This window comes from Malania oleifera, chromosome 4, assembly GCF_029873635.1.
Source record: "Malania oleifera isolate guangnan ecotype guangnan chromosome 4, ASM2987363v1, whole genome shotgun sequence".
Taxonomy (NCBI): domain Eukaryota; kingdom Viridiplantae; phylum Streptophyta; class Magnoliopsida; order Santalales; family Ximeniaceae; genus Malania; species Malania oleifera.
In genome coordinates this window covers 31,794,335-31,812,894 of record NC_080420.1, presented here as the reverse complement: position 1 = coordinate 31,812,894, position 18,560 = coordinate 31,794,335, and the positions used below count along the sequence as shown (strand labels likewise).

The following is an 18,560-nucleotide window of genomic DNA, read 5'->3' as shown; positions in this document are numbered from 1 at the left end:
TGGCCTCTTTCCAAAATTGCTTTGCATCATTTTCAAAATTGACTCTGTTAATCCTTGAATTCGAGAATGAATGAACAAGAGGAAAACAAGTAGAGTAACCGTCACACTTGATTTGTGAAATGTGAGAACAAAAAGAAAGTAGGTGAGAATGTAATAAAAATTATATAAGAATATATTAATCTTGAAAAAAATTATTTGTGTAAAAGCTTGTGCATGAAATAGCATGGAATAGGATGACAATAATTTTCAATGCAATTTTCTAAGATTTCTTCCTAATTTCAATTTCCAAAATATATTTTGAACTTTTTGCTAAAATTTTGAGTTCCAGTGGTGCCCATAACCATGATGATTGGCGAAACTTGCTTATATACCAATTGAAGGATTTTATTAACCTATGATAATCAATAATAGCAACTTCCCAATCAATTCACAAGTATATGAACAAGAAGAGTTTTTTCCCATTTTATTATTAAATTAAAATAAAATATTAAATAATACTCTATTTGAAAAAAATTTCTTAATCTGATGCTCACGTAATCTCGCAACACCAAGTTACGAGATTCAACACGCGTCAGGAAAATGAAAGTCCTGTCAAGAAAATCTCGTGGCTTTGCCCTGCGAGATTTAAAAAAGACACCCAGTATGCTAGTGACGCGTGGCAAAATCTCGCAGGATGGTCCTGCAAGATTTTCTTGGAAAATGGCACAGCATATGACACGTGGAAAATCTCGCAGGTCCATCCGACGAGATTTGCTTCATCTGGTCTTTCCCCATTCATTTCACGCAGATGACCATTTGTTAGCGCAGAGAGGAGGACGACAAGCTAAGGACGGCAGGAGTAAAGCAGGTTACCGTTCGGTGAACAGTTGACCGTTCAGGAGTGGATTGCAGGTGACCGTTCGAACGGCTAGGTGAGGAAAGTTATTTAAATGAGAAAATGGGGTACGTATTTTTTATTTACTTTATTTCATTGAGATTGATTGGTTTTATTGAGTTCGAATTTGCGGTATTGAGTTTGATTTGTTTCATCTGGGTTCATAGTTGCTTTCGGAAAATCCAAAGGTTAGTTTTCATTTTTTTGCATTTTTGCATTTTTTTTTTCATATTCTGTGCCTGTGCAATATAATTGTCGTGTTCACAAAATTTTATTAGCAAAATTTAAATATCATAACTGCTCACATACATTTTATTTTTTTTTTATCACTTGATTTGGAGATTATTTTTATTTAAATATTTATTTTATTTTGTTATTAAGTATATTCATTTCACAAATTAAAAACGACGTAAATGTTGTATGAATTGAATTTATTTTTTTGTGACTGTTTAGTCAATATTCTAATAATTTTTGAGTTTTAAGTCAAAATATTGGTTAGAAGATATTTTATTCTCATAACTTGCAATAAGTCATATTTTGGTAATGAGTCATTGTTAGACACATAGAAAATAAGTTCAACTAAGTTAGGGAAACAGATAAAAATAAAATATAAAAATAAATTACATAGAAGCCAACAAAACCATGTTCCTTTAGATTTTAATGCAATGCCTAGTAAGCACATTTTGGGAAACATAATTTATTTTGTCTTCATTTTGAGTTTTGCAATATGATTTGTTCATTCTCTAACCCACCAAAAATGAGTTTTTTCAAAATAATACTATTTTAATTAATAATTCTCTTCGAGAACTCAAGATGACCTAGCTTAAATTAGAAAAATCTTTTAGGAAATTCATGATAAGATCAAGAGTTTGAAAGACTCAATTTTTTATTTGGGTCGATTTTGACCTACCTAAATTAATAACTTCCATGAATGAGATACATGGACAAATTTTTTTGCTACTTGGACCAAAGGATATTGTTCATGTGAACAAGTAAATGAACATGTAATTAGGATAGTCACTTATATTATAAGTATTAAAAATATGTTGTTATCAAGTGAATACATTATTATATTTCAATATGTAATTAATATATTGTAATATATAATTATTAAATTATGTTAATATTATTTGTTAATAATTTTCAATTAATATTTTTAATTAAAAATTTTGCACATTACTATATTTCAACATATGATTAATGTACAACAAAATAGTATATAATTATAGTATGTTAACTTGGGTTGTATATGCTTTAAAAAGTATGCACATATACCAAATAACTTGTACAAAGCAATAAAAAAAATATGCAATAATTATGTTTATACAAATAAAACTAAATTAAAAATTAAAATTTATTGAATTAGAAATACATTGCATCGTCTAAATTAGGGGTTACATTCATACAATTAAACATAAAGCTTGTCTCTATGCACAAAACTGAATACAAAAATAGAAGTGTAAAAATATTGGTCAAATATGAGTCTCTAAATTTAAAGACTATAAAGAGAAGGGCATAGGATAAAAGAAGCAATATGGCTTTTTAACAACATAGAAGTCATCATCTTTGTTGGTGACTCTTCTTGTTATGGCAGTTTAAAAGTTCTGCAGTTTGCACCCAAGATTTAAGTTTTTGCAAAGCAGTAGTAAAAGTTCTCCATTAATACATTTAATTTTTTTCCCAAGTTAAATCAACCTCTGAAAATGGAGATTTAAATTTGCATAACACTAAGAGAAATTATATGGCTATAATAAGAACAATTTCATATCAGGCATTGATAAGTCTGATAGGTCATTTGGAAGATGCCTATAGTTTGGAAACTAAAGTAGCAAATGTAAGAACTCGAACTGTGATATAAGGAATTAATTAATTAAGAAAAAGGTAAATTGGTAATTAAGTAAGCTTCGTCGACGAAGCCAGAGTTCGTCGACGAAGTCTTTATAGTTCTTGACGACGAAGTGTAGAGTCTCGTCGACGAGGAGTAGCTGGGTCAAAGGGTTATAAATATATATTTTCATTACTTCTCAACTAAGAAAATTCAAATTCTCTCTCTATCTCTCTAGAAACTCAACCTACTCTCTATCTCTCTAGATTTCTTTGCCATATGTAGTGGGAATTGTAGATCTGACATTACCACGAGGATCAAGGAAGGATTCTCTACAAGTTCTACGGATTGGATTTTCGTTTCAGGCATTCTCGGGTTTTGGCCTAAAAAAAAGGTAAGGTTTGGTTTTCAGTTCTGATTCTGTAGTCTTGTAGGTAACAGAGTTGTAAGCGAGTTTTGTAGTATGGGTTGTAGGTTTTGGAATTTGGTTCACAGGTTAGGGGCCTTGGAGTTCAGGATTTTTCATTCGGGAAAAGGTAAGTGGATTCAATTTATGTCAATTATTTTTGAAATCGGACTTGGTAGAACTGTGGTTCATAGTCCTATGTGTGTTTTGGTTACTCATTTGTAAAAATCTAACGAGTAAAACTGTAGGTTTTTCATGTAACAATTTTTGGGAAAAGGGGTACTGGGCTGTAATCCCTAGTTTTGTTGGGAAACCTTTGGTATACTGTGTTATGTATTGTGTTAGGGATGGTCGTGCCTTAACTTTATTAAACGGTATATGCTTGGAAAATCATGATTTATAGATTACCAAATGGGTGTAGTTTGTTTGGTTATATGAGCATGCATGGTTTTGTTTTGATGAAATGCAATAGGAACAAGGTTCTAAGTTGTTCCAGGTACTGAAAGAGTGTTCGACTCTATATTCGAGGGCGTGTGTTTATCTCCTGCCATGTTTGGCAAGAGTGTCCAACTCTATATTTGAGAGCGTGAGCCTTACTGGCTGATCACCGAAGGGTGTGGATTCGCCAGTTTGTACCGGTATGATGCCATGGGAGCCTAGGGTTCTCCATGTGCCGAAGATACCGTGTATCGCAGGCCGGCTACAGGTTGACACTGGGTATTGCAGGCCAGCTTCGGGCCAAAGGGTATGACGACACCGGGTTACTTGATCATGTGTGTGTGCATGTATGCACTGTTTTGTGAAAGTACTGGAACTGCATTTAATTGTGTATGTTTGATGTCATGACAACACTCAAATGTCACACATTGATATAACCTATATTTGCCTTACTGAAAGGTGTCTCACTCCTACTGTATGTACATATTTTTCAGGTCCTTCGAGTAACCGGAGCTAGCTACCTAGTGTTGGAGCGTAGTGTTGGTGTACTTCGGGAAGTACCTGGGTAAGTCCTAAGCTTATGCTGGGTGGTCGTTTGGGGGTTTGGACTGCCACCCGGATTTGTGTTGTATTTTGTGGAGTTAGAATCCTTTGTATAGACTTTGGTATGGTACTGTACATGTATAGAAAGACTTATCTTCCGCTGTGTTTCCGTGGTATATGCGAATGTGTATAGGGTGCCTAGGAACCCCACGGGAACGGACCTTCATTCATTGTACTGTGTCATTGGTGATTTGTATGATACAAGAACAAGATTAGGTTACTTATTCACCCTCGGGTCCCATTACTGGGTTCGGGGTGTGATAGCTTGGTATCAGAGCTGACTAGGTTGTTAGGTCTTGCAGACTTGGTTAGGCATAACTGTGTGTACGTACCAGAGCATAGGAGGTTGGATGTGGGTAGAGTTGGTTAAGGGATGTTTTGTTGCTAAACCAGGATTCGTCGGCGGTGTTATGTGTTTTTCTTGGAATGACGATTTCAGTAAAATCACGACAAATCATTAATGACTTTCGTGTTAGTGTGATAAGATAGATCTGGACCTGACAGGTGATGGTTAACATGGTTAGGGTTAGATAATTGTGTAAACTGTACATATTGTAGGAGTCTTGATAGAACTCTATTGTGTTTTCAGAATGGAGGCCAAGGATAATGACCTGGGAAGTGGCTCCAAGGAGACGACGAGTGATAAGTCTCCTACTGTGCCTCGAGGACTAACGAGACAGATCCTACAGGAGATCGGGCGGAGTGTCAGGAGACGTGAATGTTCTCCTACGTCTGTGGGATGCACCATTGAGTAGTTCACATGCATGCATCCTCCAATGTTCCCAGGGGGACATGACCCGACGATAACAGAGGACTGGGTCAAGAAGATTGAGAGGATCTTAGAGGTCCTACACTACACAGACAGGCAAAGAGTTCGAGTTCTTTATACTACCTTCCAATTATCTGGGGAGGCCGGGCGATGGTGGACTGTTGTGAGTCTGCTAGAGAAGCAGAGGGCTGTCCTATGGAGATGTCTTGGAGCCGTTTCAAGTAAGTTTTCTTTGACAGATACTTCCGACTTCTGTACGTGATGCTAAGGCGGATGAGTTTTCTACGCTGACTATGGGGAGTATGACGGTGTAGGGGTATGCTGCTCGGTATATAGAGCTATCTCGATTTGCGCCGTGTTTGATCTCGAATGAGTATGAGAAGACTTGGACGTTCGAGAAGGGCTTGAGGAAGGACATCCGCAGATTAGTGGGTATACTTCAAATCCACGAGTTTTCGATTTGGGTGGATAAAGCCACTGTGATTGAGACTGGTATCCGAGAGGACGAGGTGGATCAGAAGCTGAAGAAGAGGCCAATACCTTTTGGTTTTCAGTCTGGATCTCGTTAGGGATCGTGGAAGAAGAGGAACAGGGGCTTCGGTTACTGACAGAATACCGAGTATCAGGGTTCTCAGATAAGCCAAGTGGGTGATCGTTGTACCAGGTGCTGCAGATGGCATAGCAGTGAGTGTCAGCTGTTTGGGGGTAACTGCTACAACTGTGGTCAGTCAGGTCACATAGCTCGGGATTGTCATGCACCAAAGAGGGGTACGCCTTCTTTGAGTCAGAATCGAGGGAGTAATCAGGTCTCCCGGGGAACCCACCAGACAAACACAGCTCCAGCGAGGGTGTACTTGCGTACTCCAGCGGATGCTGAGCATGCGGGGAATGTGGTGACATATACTATGATGTTGCTTTTAAATAAAGCTGTGGTTTTATTTGATTCGGGTGCAACCCACTCCTTTATATCTGTTAATTTTGTGAAACTGGGTAGGGTGGAGACCCAAGTCATGGAAGAGGAATTGTCTGTAGCCACACCATCTGACGGTATATCATTCTGTAGAAGGATGTTGGAGGACTGCCCAGTGGTAATCCAGGGGAAGTTGCTACCAGCAAACATTGTAGTATACGACATATCAGGGTTTGATGTTATATTGGGAATTGATTGGTTATTTTCCAGTTATGCTATGATCGACTGTTGTAGGAAGGTGGTAGTGTTCAGACCTCCTAGGGAGTAGGAGTACGAGTTTGTGGGATCATGTGTGCGTTCAATGCCACAAATTCTATCAACACTGCAGGCGAGGAGATTACTCTTGGACGGATGTCAGGGGTACTTGGCTTGTGTGAGGGAACCACCGCGGGATGAGTTGAGGCTCAAGGATATTCCGGTAGTCAGCGAGTTCCCAGATGTGTTTCCAGATGATTTACCCGGCTTACCTCTGGATCGTGAGGTGGAGTTCACGATAGAGTTGCTACCTGGTAAGGCATCGATCTCTAAAGCTCCGTACCGGATGGCTCCAGCAGAACTTCGGGAGTTGAAGGAGTAGTTATAGGAATTACTAAATAGGGATTTTATTCGACCTAGTATTTCGCTCTAGGGAGCTCTAGTACTGTTTGTGAAGAAGAAGGACAGGTCGATGCATATGTGCATTGATTACCGTGAGATTAACAAGATAATTGTGAAGAATCGCTACCCGTTGCATCGTATTGATGATCTCTTTGACCAGCTGTAGGGTACGCAGGTCTTTTTGAAGATTGACCTATGGTCAGGATATCATCAGGTGAGGATTAGATCTGAGGATGTAGCGAAGACTGCTTTGCGTACCAGATACGGCCACTACAAGTTTCTAGTCATGCCATTTGGGTTGACGAATGCTCCGACAATGTTCATGGATCTTATAAATAGGGTTTTCCATAAGTACTTGGATCAGTTTGTGGTGGTGTTTATTGATAATATTCTGGTATACTCAAGGAGTACGGAAGAGCATGAGAACCATCTGAGGTCAGTATTACAGAATCTGCGAGAGAAGAAGTTGTATGCTAAACTAAAGAAGTGTGAATTCTGGTTGAATCAGGTGACATTCTTAGGCTATGTAGTTACTGGTGAGGTTATATCAGTTGATCCTAGCAAGATCGAAGCTGTGATCGATTAGGTGAGGCCGAAGAGTATGTAGGAGGTTCGGAGTTTTCTAAGACTGGCGGGTTATTATCGTCGGTTCGTGGAAGAGTTTTCTAAGTTGTCTGGGCCTCTGACTTGATTGACCAAGAAGGGGGTAAAGTTTGAATGGATCAGTGATTGCAAGTAGTGTTTTCAGGAGTTGAAGCATCGGCCGGTTACTGCTCCAGTGTTAACTATTCCTTCTAGGGATGGCGGTTTTGTGGTTTATAGCGACACGTCTCTAAAAGGTTTGGGTTGCGTGCTTATGTAGCAGGGTAAGGTAATAGCTTATGCTTCTCGGCAACTGAAGGATTACGAGAAGAATTATCCTACACATGATCTGGAGTTGGCTGCTGTTATATATGCGCTGAAAATCTGGCGACACTATTTGTATAGTGTGCAATGCGAGATTTTCACTAATCACCAAAGCCTTAGGCACTTTTTCACGTAGAAGGAGCTAAACATAAGGAAAAGACGATGACTTGAGTTTATTAAGGACTATAATTGCACCATCAGTTATCACTTGGGAAAAGCTAATGTGGTAGCCGATGTGTTGAGTCGGAAGTCGAAACATGCTACAGTATCTGCACTTCTGCAGTCGTAGTTCAGCATCACATTAGACGATATCTGGAGAGCTCATGTATAGAGTTGGTAGCCGATGACCATCAGGCTTTTATTTCTGGCTTGGTGATCTAGCCAATTTTGTTTGAGCGTATTAAAGTTGCACAGGCTAGTGATGCCGAGTTAGCTGAGATTATGGAGAAAGTGCAGCAGGGGTTGGCTGCGGACTTTAACATCTTTGAGGGAAGTGTGTTGAGATTCAAGACTAGGCTATGTGTTCCAAATGACAACGGGATCAGAAGGACGATTCTGGAGGAAGCACATCGCTCTTTGTATATGGTACATCCAAATAGTACAAAGATGTATCGGGACTTGCGCGAGACCTTTTGGTGGAGCGGCATGAAGAGGCAAATTGCTCAGTTCATGGAGCAGTGTCTAACGTATCAGCAGGTGAAAGCTGAACATCAAAAGCTAGCAGGACCGTTACAACCCTTAGCTATTCCGGTGTGGAAATGAGAGCATATTTCTATGGACTTTGTAACCGGATTGCCGCCAGCACTTCACGGGCAGAATGCTATTTGGGTGATGGTGGACAAGTTGACTAAATTTGCTCACTTCTTACCGATGAAGGTTAGCTACCCTTTGAGTAGGCTAGCAGACATATATGTGCATGAAATAGTTAGAATGCACGGGGTACCGGTGTCCATTGTATCAGATCGAGACCCGAGGTTTACATCTCGATTCTGGATGAGCTTGCAGGAAGCATTGAAGACGAAACTTACTTTCAGTACAGCGTTCCACCCCTAGATTGATGGACAGTCGGAGAGGATGATATAGGTCTTGGAGGATATGTTACAGGCTTGTGTGTTAGATTTTGGTTGTAGCTGGATACAATTTATGCCACTAGTAGAGTTTGCTTATAACAATAGTTTCCAGGCTAGTATTGGGATGGCACCGTTCGAGGCTTTGTATGGTTGGAGGTATCGATCTCCTCTGTATTGGAGTGAGGTTAGTGAACGTCAAGTGTTAGGACCTGAACTTGTGCAGTAGGCATCTGAGAAGGTAGGTTTGATTCGAGAAAGGATTAAATCAGCTTAGAGTCAGTAGAAGAGCTACGCAAATGTTTGTTGCCGTGAGTTAGAGTTCAAGGTGGGGGGTAAGGTATTTCTAAGGATTGCTCCGATGAAAGGGGTGATGAGATTTGGGAAGAAGGGCAAGTTGAGCCTGAGGTACATTAGACCATTCGAGGTTCTTGAGCGAGTGGGTCCGGTAGCATACATGATTGTACTACCCCCAGCACTCTCGAGGGTCCATGACGTGTTTCACGTATCCATGTTGAGGAGGTACGTGCTGGATCCTTCACATGTTATTAGCTACGAGAATGTGAAGATTGGGGATACTTTAGCATATGAGGAGATACCTGTTCAGATTTTGGACCATAAAGTTCAGAAGTTACGTACCAAAGACATATCTTTGGTGAAGGTATTGTGGTGGAATCACAAGGTTGAGGAAGCTTCTTGGGAATTGGAAGCAGAAATACACTAGAGTTATCCATAGTTGTTCTAAGTTATGTACATTACCCTACTTTGTATTGGAATAGGTGGTTGGTTTTGAGGAGTGTGTGTATTTGTGAACTCCTAAGACGATTTATGTTTGTAACCATGGTATTCCTCTGCCATAAGTAAGGGTATGTATATGTTGTGACGGGGCTGCGTTATAGTAGTCGCCGATTTTCTTCCTAAAGTCGAGTGTATAATTGATTTCATGAATGAGTTTGTGAATAAGAGATAGAAAATTTCAAGGACGAAATTTTTGTAAGGAGGGGAGGTTGTAAGAACCCGAATCGTGATATAAGGAATTAATTAATTAATTAAGAGAGGTGTAAATTGGTAATTAAGCAAGCTTCATCGACGAAGTCTTTATAGTTCTTGGCGACAAAGTGCAGAGTCTCTTCGATGAGGAGTGGCCGGGTCAAAGGGATATAAATAGATATTTTCATTACTTCTCAGCTAAGTGTTTAACTAAGTATTTGGTTGAATTGCAGCAACAACACATTGATTTTGTGGTTGCTATGGAAGCCAAGATGCTAACATTCTTGAGTGGTATAATTCCCCTCAGACAAACCCTAAATGGTAGACTTAGATCGATAGATGGTGAGATTACTTATATGATGAGAGTTATCTCTTCAAGTTCTAGTGGGGGTGAGACCTCTCACAAAATTTGGGTCCCTAAATTAAAATGCATTGAAGGAAGACGCAATGCGAAGAACCCAAAGAATTTTCTTCGGGACATAAAGTAGTACTTCAAGGTTGCTCACATTCCAAATTAAGAATGAGAAGGCTATTATAGCATCAATGTATGTGTTAGGTGATGTTGAGTTACAGTGGTGTATGCAACAAAGGATGATGCAAATGTAGGTAAACCTCAAATTGATACATGGAAGACCTTGAAGAAGGAGTTGAAAGATCAATTCCTTATTTACAACACAACTTGTGTTGCAAGGGATATCGTTAAACGATTGAAGCAGACTAAAACCGTGCGGGATTATGTAAAGGAATTACAGATCCTTGATGTTGGACATAAAGAACATGTCAGAGGAAGACAAGTTGTTCAACTTCCTTTCTAGTTTACAACTATGGGCACAAATGGAACTATGTAGGCAAGGGATGAAAGATAATCCTGCAACCATTGGAATAGGAGATGGCTTGGTTTTTCAAAATCTATGCTAATACCAAGGGTCCCAAGGTCAAAACAAAGAAAAACAATGATAAGACTAAGGCCAAGGAAGAGAATGGGAAGAAGAGGGATAAATAGAGAAATCTAAAGGTGGAGGCCACAACCAAAACAAAAGGAAGAATGCTTCCTAAAGTTCCCAAAGGTTAGTTGTTTTGTTTGCAATTGTTCTCATTGTGTCTGTAATTGTCCGAAGAGAGAGATGTTGAATGCATTGGTAATCTCAGATTTGAAAGATGGTGATTCAAAAGAAGATAGGCCTTCATATGTCAACCCATTGAAGTTGTTGAATGTTATCACTGCTACAAAACCTTCCTTTCAAAAAGGCCTAATGTATGTTCATGTGAAAATCAATGATGTTGAAGTTGATGCTATTGTAGATTTCGAAGTCACAGAAAACTTTGTTTCAAAAAATGAGGTGACAAACTTTAACCTCAAAACCCACTTAGAATTCAAGTTGGATCAAGGAGGAATGGCCATTATTGTCCAAATAGTATTATTGTGGGAAGGCATATGCATTCTAATGACGAAACCTTTAGATGACTTTGATGTCATACTCGGCATGGAATTCTTTGCGAATGCTAAAGTGATGTTGATGCTCACATTGCTAGAATCCTAATTTTTTTAATGAGAAGGCATCTTGCTTTGTTCTTGTAATGTATAAGAATTTAAACAAGAAGTGTGGCAATAGGAAGATGGGTGTCATCTCATGCATGTGATTGAATGATGAATTAATTGGGGCCCTACATTCATGGTTGCATTAGTGAAGATCAAATCAAACAAGATGGTGGAAGTTCTTGCTTTGATTGCAGAGCTTCTGGGAGAAATCTCTGATGTCATGCCTAGATAACTCCCAAAAACTCTCTCCCCCAGATGTGCAACTGGTTATCAAATAGAATTGTTGCTTTGTGCTAGACCTTCTGCACACAAACACCTTACAAAATGGGACCTTTGGAGTTGGCAAAGTTCATAAAGTAGTTGGATAGTTTCTGAGTGCAAGACTCATTCAACCTTCTAAAGCTCCTTATGGTGCTCCGATGTTGTTCCAAAAAAAGTAGGATGGTTTATTGTGGATGTGTGTAGGTTATTAAGCTTTGAAAAAGGTCATGATAAAGAACAAACATCTAGTCACTAATGTTGAGTTGTTGTTATCAGTTGGCTAAAGCATCATTCTTCACAAAGTTGAACTTATGGTCAGGTTACTAGTAAGTGAGGATTATAGAGGGGGATGAGTAGGTTGACATTGCCAAGGCACATGACATAGCAAACCTTGTGCCATGGGAATAGCTTAAGATGACATGTCATGAATTATCTTGATACTTGTTGGTTGGCTAAATTATATTGCTTTTTTTTTTTTGGGGGGGGGGGGGGGGGGGGAAGGGAGGGACATAAAAGCAAAGTTGCCTTACTTGACATGGTTAGAGATGGACATGGTTGGTGTCATGGTCCTTAACAAGGTTGCTTATGATGGTTGGTTTCAGTTAACAAGGTTGGATGGTTAACTTGGTTACATCAAGTACTTCAGTGACATTACTTTCAATTGACATGTTGACCAGACATGGTAATTATTTTAATAGTTTATCATTACATAGTTGGCAAATATGCTTGATTAGTAGTTAAACTAGTGGGTGGACATTTGGTATGTTTTAGTTGTCTACTTATAAACAAGTTATGTTTTAACCTTATTGGCAATTGTTGGTTACGTCCAACACAAGCTAATTGTGGTTGACAACTACAAACACTAGGCAATTGAGGTTGTCAATTGTATGTCAATTTAACATGTGGATTATTGGGAGCACATGGGGATGGAAAAGTTTTGTATTTCCTGCACATGTTAAGAGTGTATTTTCTTGTCTTCGAACAACAGAAAGGTTGGAATGTGTTTCTTCTATAATGATTGTTGTCTTGTGAATATTTATTTGAATCGTTATACACTAGTAGGACTTAACTAATGATTGTGTGTGTGTGATGTTGACTTAACCAATTATGTTAGTTGGTGTCATACATTATCAAGTTTGTTTGTTGTGAACTTAGATATTGTGACAATCATTTCAAAATTTTGGGAATTTCAGCAAAAACTCCAAAAATTCAATCAGCATTCATAGCCATTGCTTTGACCTTATATGGTACTCCTAGTTCGTTGCTTGGAGATGATCTTGTTGAGCACGGAGGATTTATCTTGGCTTTGAAAAAGCAAAATAGTATAGTGATTCACAAAATTCGCCCGACAAAGTACAACAGCAATAATGATAACTAAACAATTTTTTTGCTAGACAATTTGATCCATTTAACATAGTTGGCCTCATAACAATAATATACAACCTTCCTTTTAATTTTAAAGATATTATATAATCACACCACACACCCAATCCAATTTGTTTTGTTTTAATTTGAGCCAGTGTCCAAATCAACCCAAGGGCCAATTAGTTGTTGGTTGGGGCCTAGGCTATAATGTAGACCACAAACCGCCTAAATAGCAAACAAACACATGTTGGCCTACACATGTAAGGAAAATTTGGCAAGAACCCATGAAAAAATGGGGGTGTGGGGTTTGGCTTTTATAAAGAGGGAGAAGGGCCTTTCATTCTTCCTCTCGCAAGAGTAGGACAACTTGTACACAGGAGTAGCTAGATTTGAATTCAATTTTCAACCCTCTTTGTGCCACATCAACAAATGAGCAAAAGTTAGAGAATCTGAGTTTTTCCCCGATTTGCCTTTATTTTAAAATAATATATTAAATAATACCCTATTCGAGAAAATATTTCCCAAAATGATTATGATATAATCTCGCTACTTGGTCCAACGAGATTTGCCAAACAGCGAAATTTGTCACGTGTCACTCAATCAAATGGATGTCATTTAAAATCATCATTTGAACTGCTCCTAATGTGTGAAAAATTTTGCTGCTTGGAGCAGCGAGATTTACTTCTTGCCTGTCCCCAAATCTCTCTTAATTACCAAAAAAATTTGAATACACAGTAAATCTCGCTACTTAGGCAAGAAGTCAGCTTAGTCGAGCGAAATTTACTGTGCATTCAATTATTTTTAGTAATTAAGAGAGATTTGTGGACATGCAAGATTTCTGACAAAATTGTTAAATTTATTATGTACAAAAAATATGTAATTACTATACTTGGTTAAATTCAAATTAATTAACATTTAAAGTTTTAAAACTATGACAATAAAGTATATGAGCATTCACTGAAACTGATGCTAAAAAGACGCGCATGTTCATGATTTGATTAATTTTTATTTTTATTTTTTAAATTAATAATAATTTTATTAAACAATTAGAATTTAACTAAATTGTTTGACTTTAAAATTTTTTATCAAAATTTAATTAACCTAGTCTAAAGAAATTTGTAAAGCTAACAAAAAATAGAAATCTTCCTTTCCTTCTATTATTTTATGAACCCAAATTTCACACCATAAGCAAGGATTCAACTCTCAACTTTTAACCTCTTTTTAGCAAAATTGTATTGTTATTCAAAATAATTTAAGACAATTGATTAAATTATTTATAGCAAATGATTAATTGAGTAAAATATGATAATAATAATCAATTTAATAATAATTCAGTAATTAGCTACATAATTCTTTCAAAATAATAATTTTTACATTATTTATTATAAATTAAATTTATAATTGATAATGAGAATAGTACCCATTTAAATCAATCACTTGATTATTGAAAACGTCTTACTTCTTGATTAAGTTGAATTACATTCAATAAGATTCTTATTTATTATGAATTTAATTAAATAATAAAATACTCACCTGAGTAATTTAAAGTATATTTTTAATTGTCAAAAATGTGATCAAGTTTAGAAAAAAATAGAAAATAGACATTTATTAATTATATAAAAATAGGAAAATTGAAATAAAAATAATATTATAAGAATCAATTTTTGTACACAAACAGAAAAGCAAATAATATTTTTACTATAAAGTTTAATCAATCAAAATTACAACATCTGTGATCAACACCATAAAACCTCATCTTCGACCCTCTTTAGTAAATTTGTCCACCACTAGAAAAAATATAAGGACTTGCAAACCTTTGATCAACACCTATGGCAATTGAAAAATCCCTAATCTCTCCAAAGTATAAATTTATCTTAAATTCTATAGAAACAGCTATATTTCCATTAGAAATGGGTCCACCAAATAATGCGAAGGGGAATTCCAAATCATGATATATCCTTAGCTCTATCTCAGCAACTTGTAATTTGGCATACTACATCAGATGCTTACAAAATATGGCGGCTATTATAAACTAGCTAATGGATGCATCTACACAACCCAATGCATGAAGCCCCTTATAAAGTTCAATAAAGCCTTATACCTCCATATTCTTCATCCCCACTCCCTTGCAGTTGGGGCTAATACAATTACATAGCATGTGCACTTTGAAAAATGAAGCATTCTCCGCTACTTTTATCAATAAACGAGAAGAAGTTGTAGAACCCATCCAATCATCCACGTTCGATAGTCCCATCTACAAAATCAACCAAAATAGAAAGCATTACAAAATTCGGATATCTTGAAGATTATTAAATTTGCTTTCTATAAAACCCTCCATGCGACAAACATATGGACATGCATTTTATTACATATTAAGAGGTGTCAAAAGAATATTAAGACTCCCAAAAACCAATTATTGAATCAAGTTTTTGTTTTAGGGGGGGGGAGGGGGAGATTGGGTTTTCATACAAACTAGGAGAATGACCACGCTATGCACAGGGTAATCTAAATGTCTTCATCATCCAAGTAAACACAAATTATGAATAGCAAGCAGGCAAAGAGAATGATCAAATCAAACTTCCTTTGTCAATTCAACATTTTACTTTTCAATATGCAAACATGTGAACATTGTGTAGATGCAGTCTTGTAACTAGTAAATCAATGTGACTTTACAATATTCCCTCCCTTACAAAAGGAGAATCCATGGGCATATAGTTTTTTGCCACTATTTTTCTGATTGTAAAAGACTTTAGAATACATTTCATTATAAATATACAGCAGCTTTGTAAGAATGAGTCTAACAAATTGTTCTTGTACCCTGGGGCTGTGTGCGCCCTATCTGCAAATTAAAACCTGAGGAGACTTTCAGCGTTAAGAAGCGAAAAATAGCAATCATCACATGGAAGCAAGTTTAAAGAAGTAGCCTCAATTCAATAAGTTTGTTGCTATTGTTACTTTATAATAAAATCATTATGCTTTGTTCTTTTCCAACAAAAACACAAAATTTGATGCACTTGGCTGCATGTGATTTTTTCCCTGAGATAGGAGTCAAACAAACCTATGAAGACTATTATACTCCAGAAATTGGGAAGCATAAAAAAGGAAAAGAATCTAATCAAACTATTGATTTTAAATATTAATTTTCATTCATACCCTTCACAAAAAGCAGAAAAAATAGAGGCTAACGGCTAACATTTTAAAGACACAATGTTCCTTTGAACCCAAAAAAAATATAACAATTAAAATCAACACCCCAAAAGAAAACATCAAAAGAGTATTGCGATAAGCCAAACCAACACCAACTATAAACAAAATGTATCTTTTTATGAAACCATAATAAAAATAGCCCATTAAATTGCAGCATTACTTCGAATATAATCTTGTTTAAGTTTAAGTTCATATTTTCCCAACAGAAACTTGTTTATCACCGATAACATAATAATTACACTAAAAAGTAAACATCAAAATAACAGAATCCTCTAATGAAGTCACAAATGTAGCAAAAAATTGAAGCTTGCCTTTATCGCCTTGCAGATAGCAAGACTTCTATATAATTGAAGAAAAAAATTCTATGAAATTGATAAAGATGCAAAATTTAAAAACAATATTGATAGAACAAACAAAATTTTTCAATACTTCAAACCAGTTTTTTATAAGAAAGTAATCCCATCACCCTGAACCTACTCATCTCCAACCATTACGCCAGGCCCCCAATTACAAGACAAATGGCTTTACCCATCTAGGGACAAAGAAAAGCCCTAATGCCACACATAGATAACCTCATAAATCCAAAAGAAGTAACTAAAAATTATTGACTAAGTATGGACCATTTGCAAATATTTAAACACAATGAATAAGATTAAAGAAAATGGAAATCTCAACGTTGGACCAAATTAACAGTTTGAAAATAGATACTTAAAATTAAAGCCTGCCAGAGCATGGCAATTGACAGTCCGAACCTCCAATATGAACATTGACGATAAGCTCCCATCAGCTGCTTTTGCATGTCAAGAATCAAATACAAAAATAGCAACTGCCTGCGGGTGAGCCGGTGAGAGAACTTGCAAGCTCCATCAAAATCTGCAATGATCCTGCACTCAAGAATTCACCTTAGATGTTTAATGTACAAGAAATATTTACTGTTCCAACCCCAAGAAGCTGCTCATTCTGTCCAAAAATATAACATGTAAAAAACAAAATTAAACAGATCTTGTTACTAGAAACTGCAACATCATCACCCACCCATGCAACCCCTGGAGTGGTCCGCTTTGCGAAAAGAGAAGCTGTAAATCAATGCATAAAAATCTAGAGTAAACCATGAAGCTGCATCTGTTTTTTGATGAAAAAACAAAGACATACTACAGACTATATCTTAGGATACAAAGTAATGGCCATTAAGTTAAAGCCAAACTTCAAAATGAATATTAATTCTTTTAATGCCAAAATAGCATATAGGATCTAAATTTTGGGGTGATTTCATTTAGGAATAATAATATTGAAGTTTTTAAAACAAGATTAGACCATCAAATTGCATGCTATTAACAGTTTTGAAGACCAGAAAATTGTCTTCTCAACCCTATTTTTTCAGGCTTCTCTTTAGATCAATAGAAAGAAACATGTAAAGTGAAAATCTGGGAATTAAACCAAAATCACATGACTATCACTGCAACATAATTTGTTATAACAACTCTTTTATCTTTCACTTCCTTCCCATCTCTCTCCCTCTCCTCTTTTCTCATACCGCCCCAACTCCATCAAATCCCATTATTGTTGACTTTTTTTTTTCCGCCTAGAATTATAAACAGAAATGGCCAGAATGACATCTCCAACAAGTATATCCACAAAATGGTGCTTTCGTGTGTGTTGATGGGCCAAGCCAATCCAAATAGTTAGAAACTAAATTCAACCACAATCAACAATAAATAACATATGTGAGCATCAGTAAAAGATATAGCAAGAAGAAACAGCTCCACTATCAACAAGATAAACACAAAGCATGGATGCGGCCGACAGAGGACAGGACTCGGCCCAACGCACAGTTGCCTCTTGCAAACTACAGCAACCAGAAAAAATTGAATCATCGGCGAGAGGAAGAAAAATGAATTCCCAAGTTGTCAAAGCCAATCTAATTTACGGATCTCAACATAGGAAATGTAAACTAAGGCTACATATCTATTCCAAAAATTAGAACGAATATAAATTAATAGGGTTTAGGGTTTAGCCCGCGCGACCATCATCGCCGGATCAAGCAAAAGGGCTCTGACGGCGGGCAGTCTTCATCGCAGGGGATGCCAACGAAAGCATCTCTCTCTCTCTTCGCCGCCCCGCCGCCGGCAGCCCCAAAACCAGCGGTTCTGGAGAGGGTAGCAGGGCGACCCTTCAGAGAGGGCAGAGGAGGGAGATAATCCGGCGGCGTCGCCCCCGCTCAGATAAGATCAAGTAGTTTGATTCCATCACTTAGGGTTCTGCACTCGTCTTATACCCTGGGAGAAATTCTAAGGTGTGCTTGCCGGTGCATGAGAACCTCACCACAAGGCTCCAAGCTCTGACACGTATTAATACTCTTTCTAAGGTCCCACCTATTTTACCATGGGAATCTCATTTTTAAATTAGTATCACTGTTAGAAATAATAAAAATAGAAATTAAAAAAAATCAAAAATTAGAAATATAAGTTAAAAATTAGAAGCTAGCAACTCATTTGATTAATATTTATAAAATTAAAATAAATAAAAATTTTAATTAAAAATATTTATTTTCATCTTTAAATTAAATAATATTATAAAAATATGATTAAAGTAATAAAGTTACAAAATAATACAAATTAAAAAATATAATAATAATAATAATAATAATAATTATTATTATTATTATTATTTAAATTAATTATTATATTTAAATTTTTTTGGACATTAAAACAGAAAAATAATAAAAATATTTTGTAGTTAACT

General features: G+C 36.7%; 1 long non-coding RNA gene across 1 annotated transcript; it reads right to left on the bottom strand.

Annotated features, from left to right (window-relative positions):
* Positions 1-14,290: 14,290 nt before the first annotated feature.
* On the bottom strand, positions 14,291-18,142 carry LOC131153072 (uncharacterized). The gene is made up of 2 exons (XR_009136152.1): positions 16,571-18,142; positions 14,291-14,865 (listed from the first exon to the last, which is right to left on the bottom strand). It is a non-coding gene; the product is annotated as an uncharacterized LOC131153072 (long non-coding RNA).
* Between the last annotated feature and the right edge of the window lie 418 nt (positions 18,143-18,560).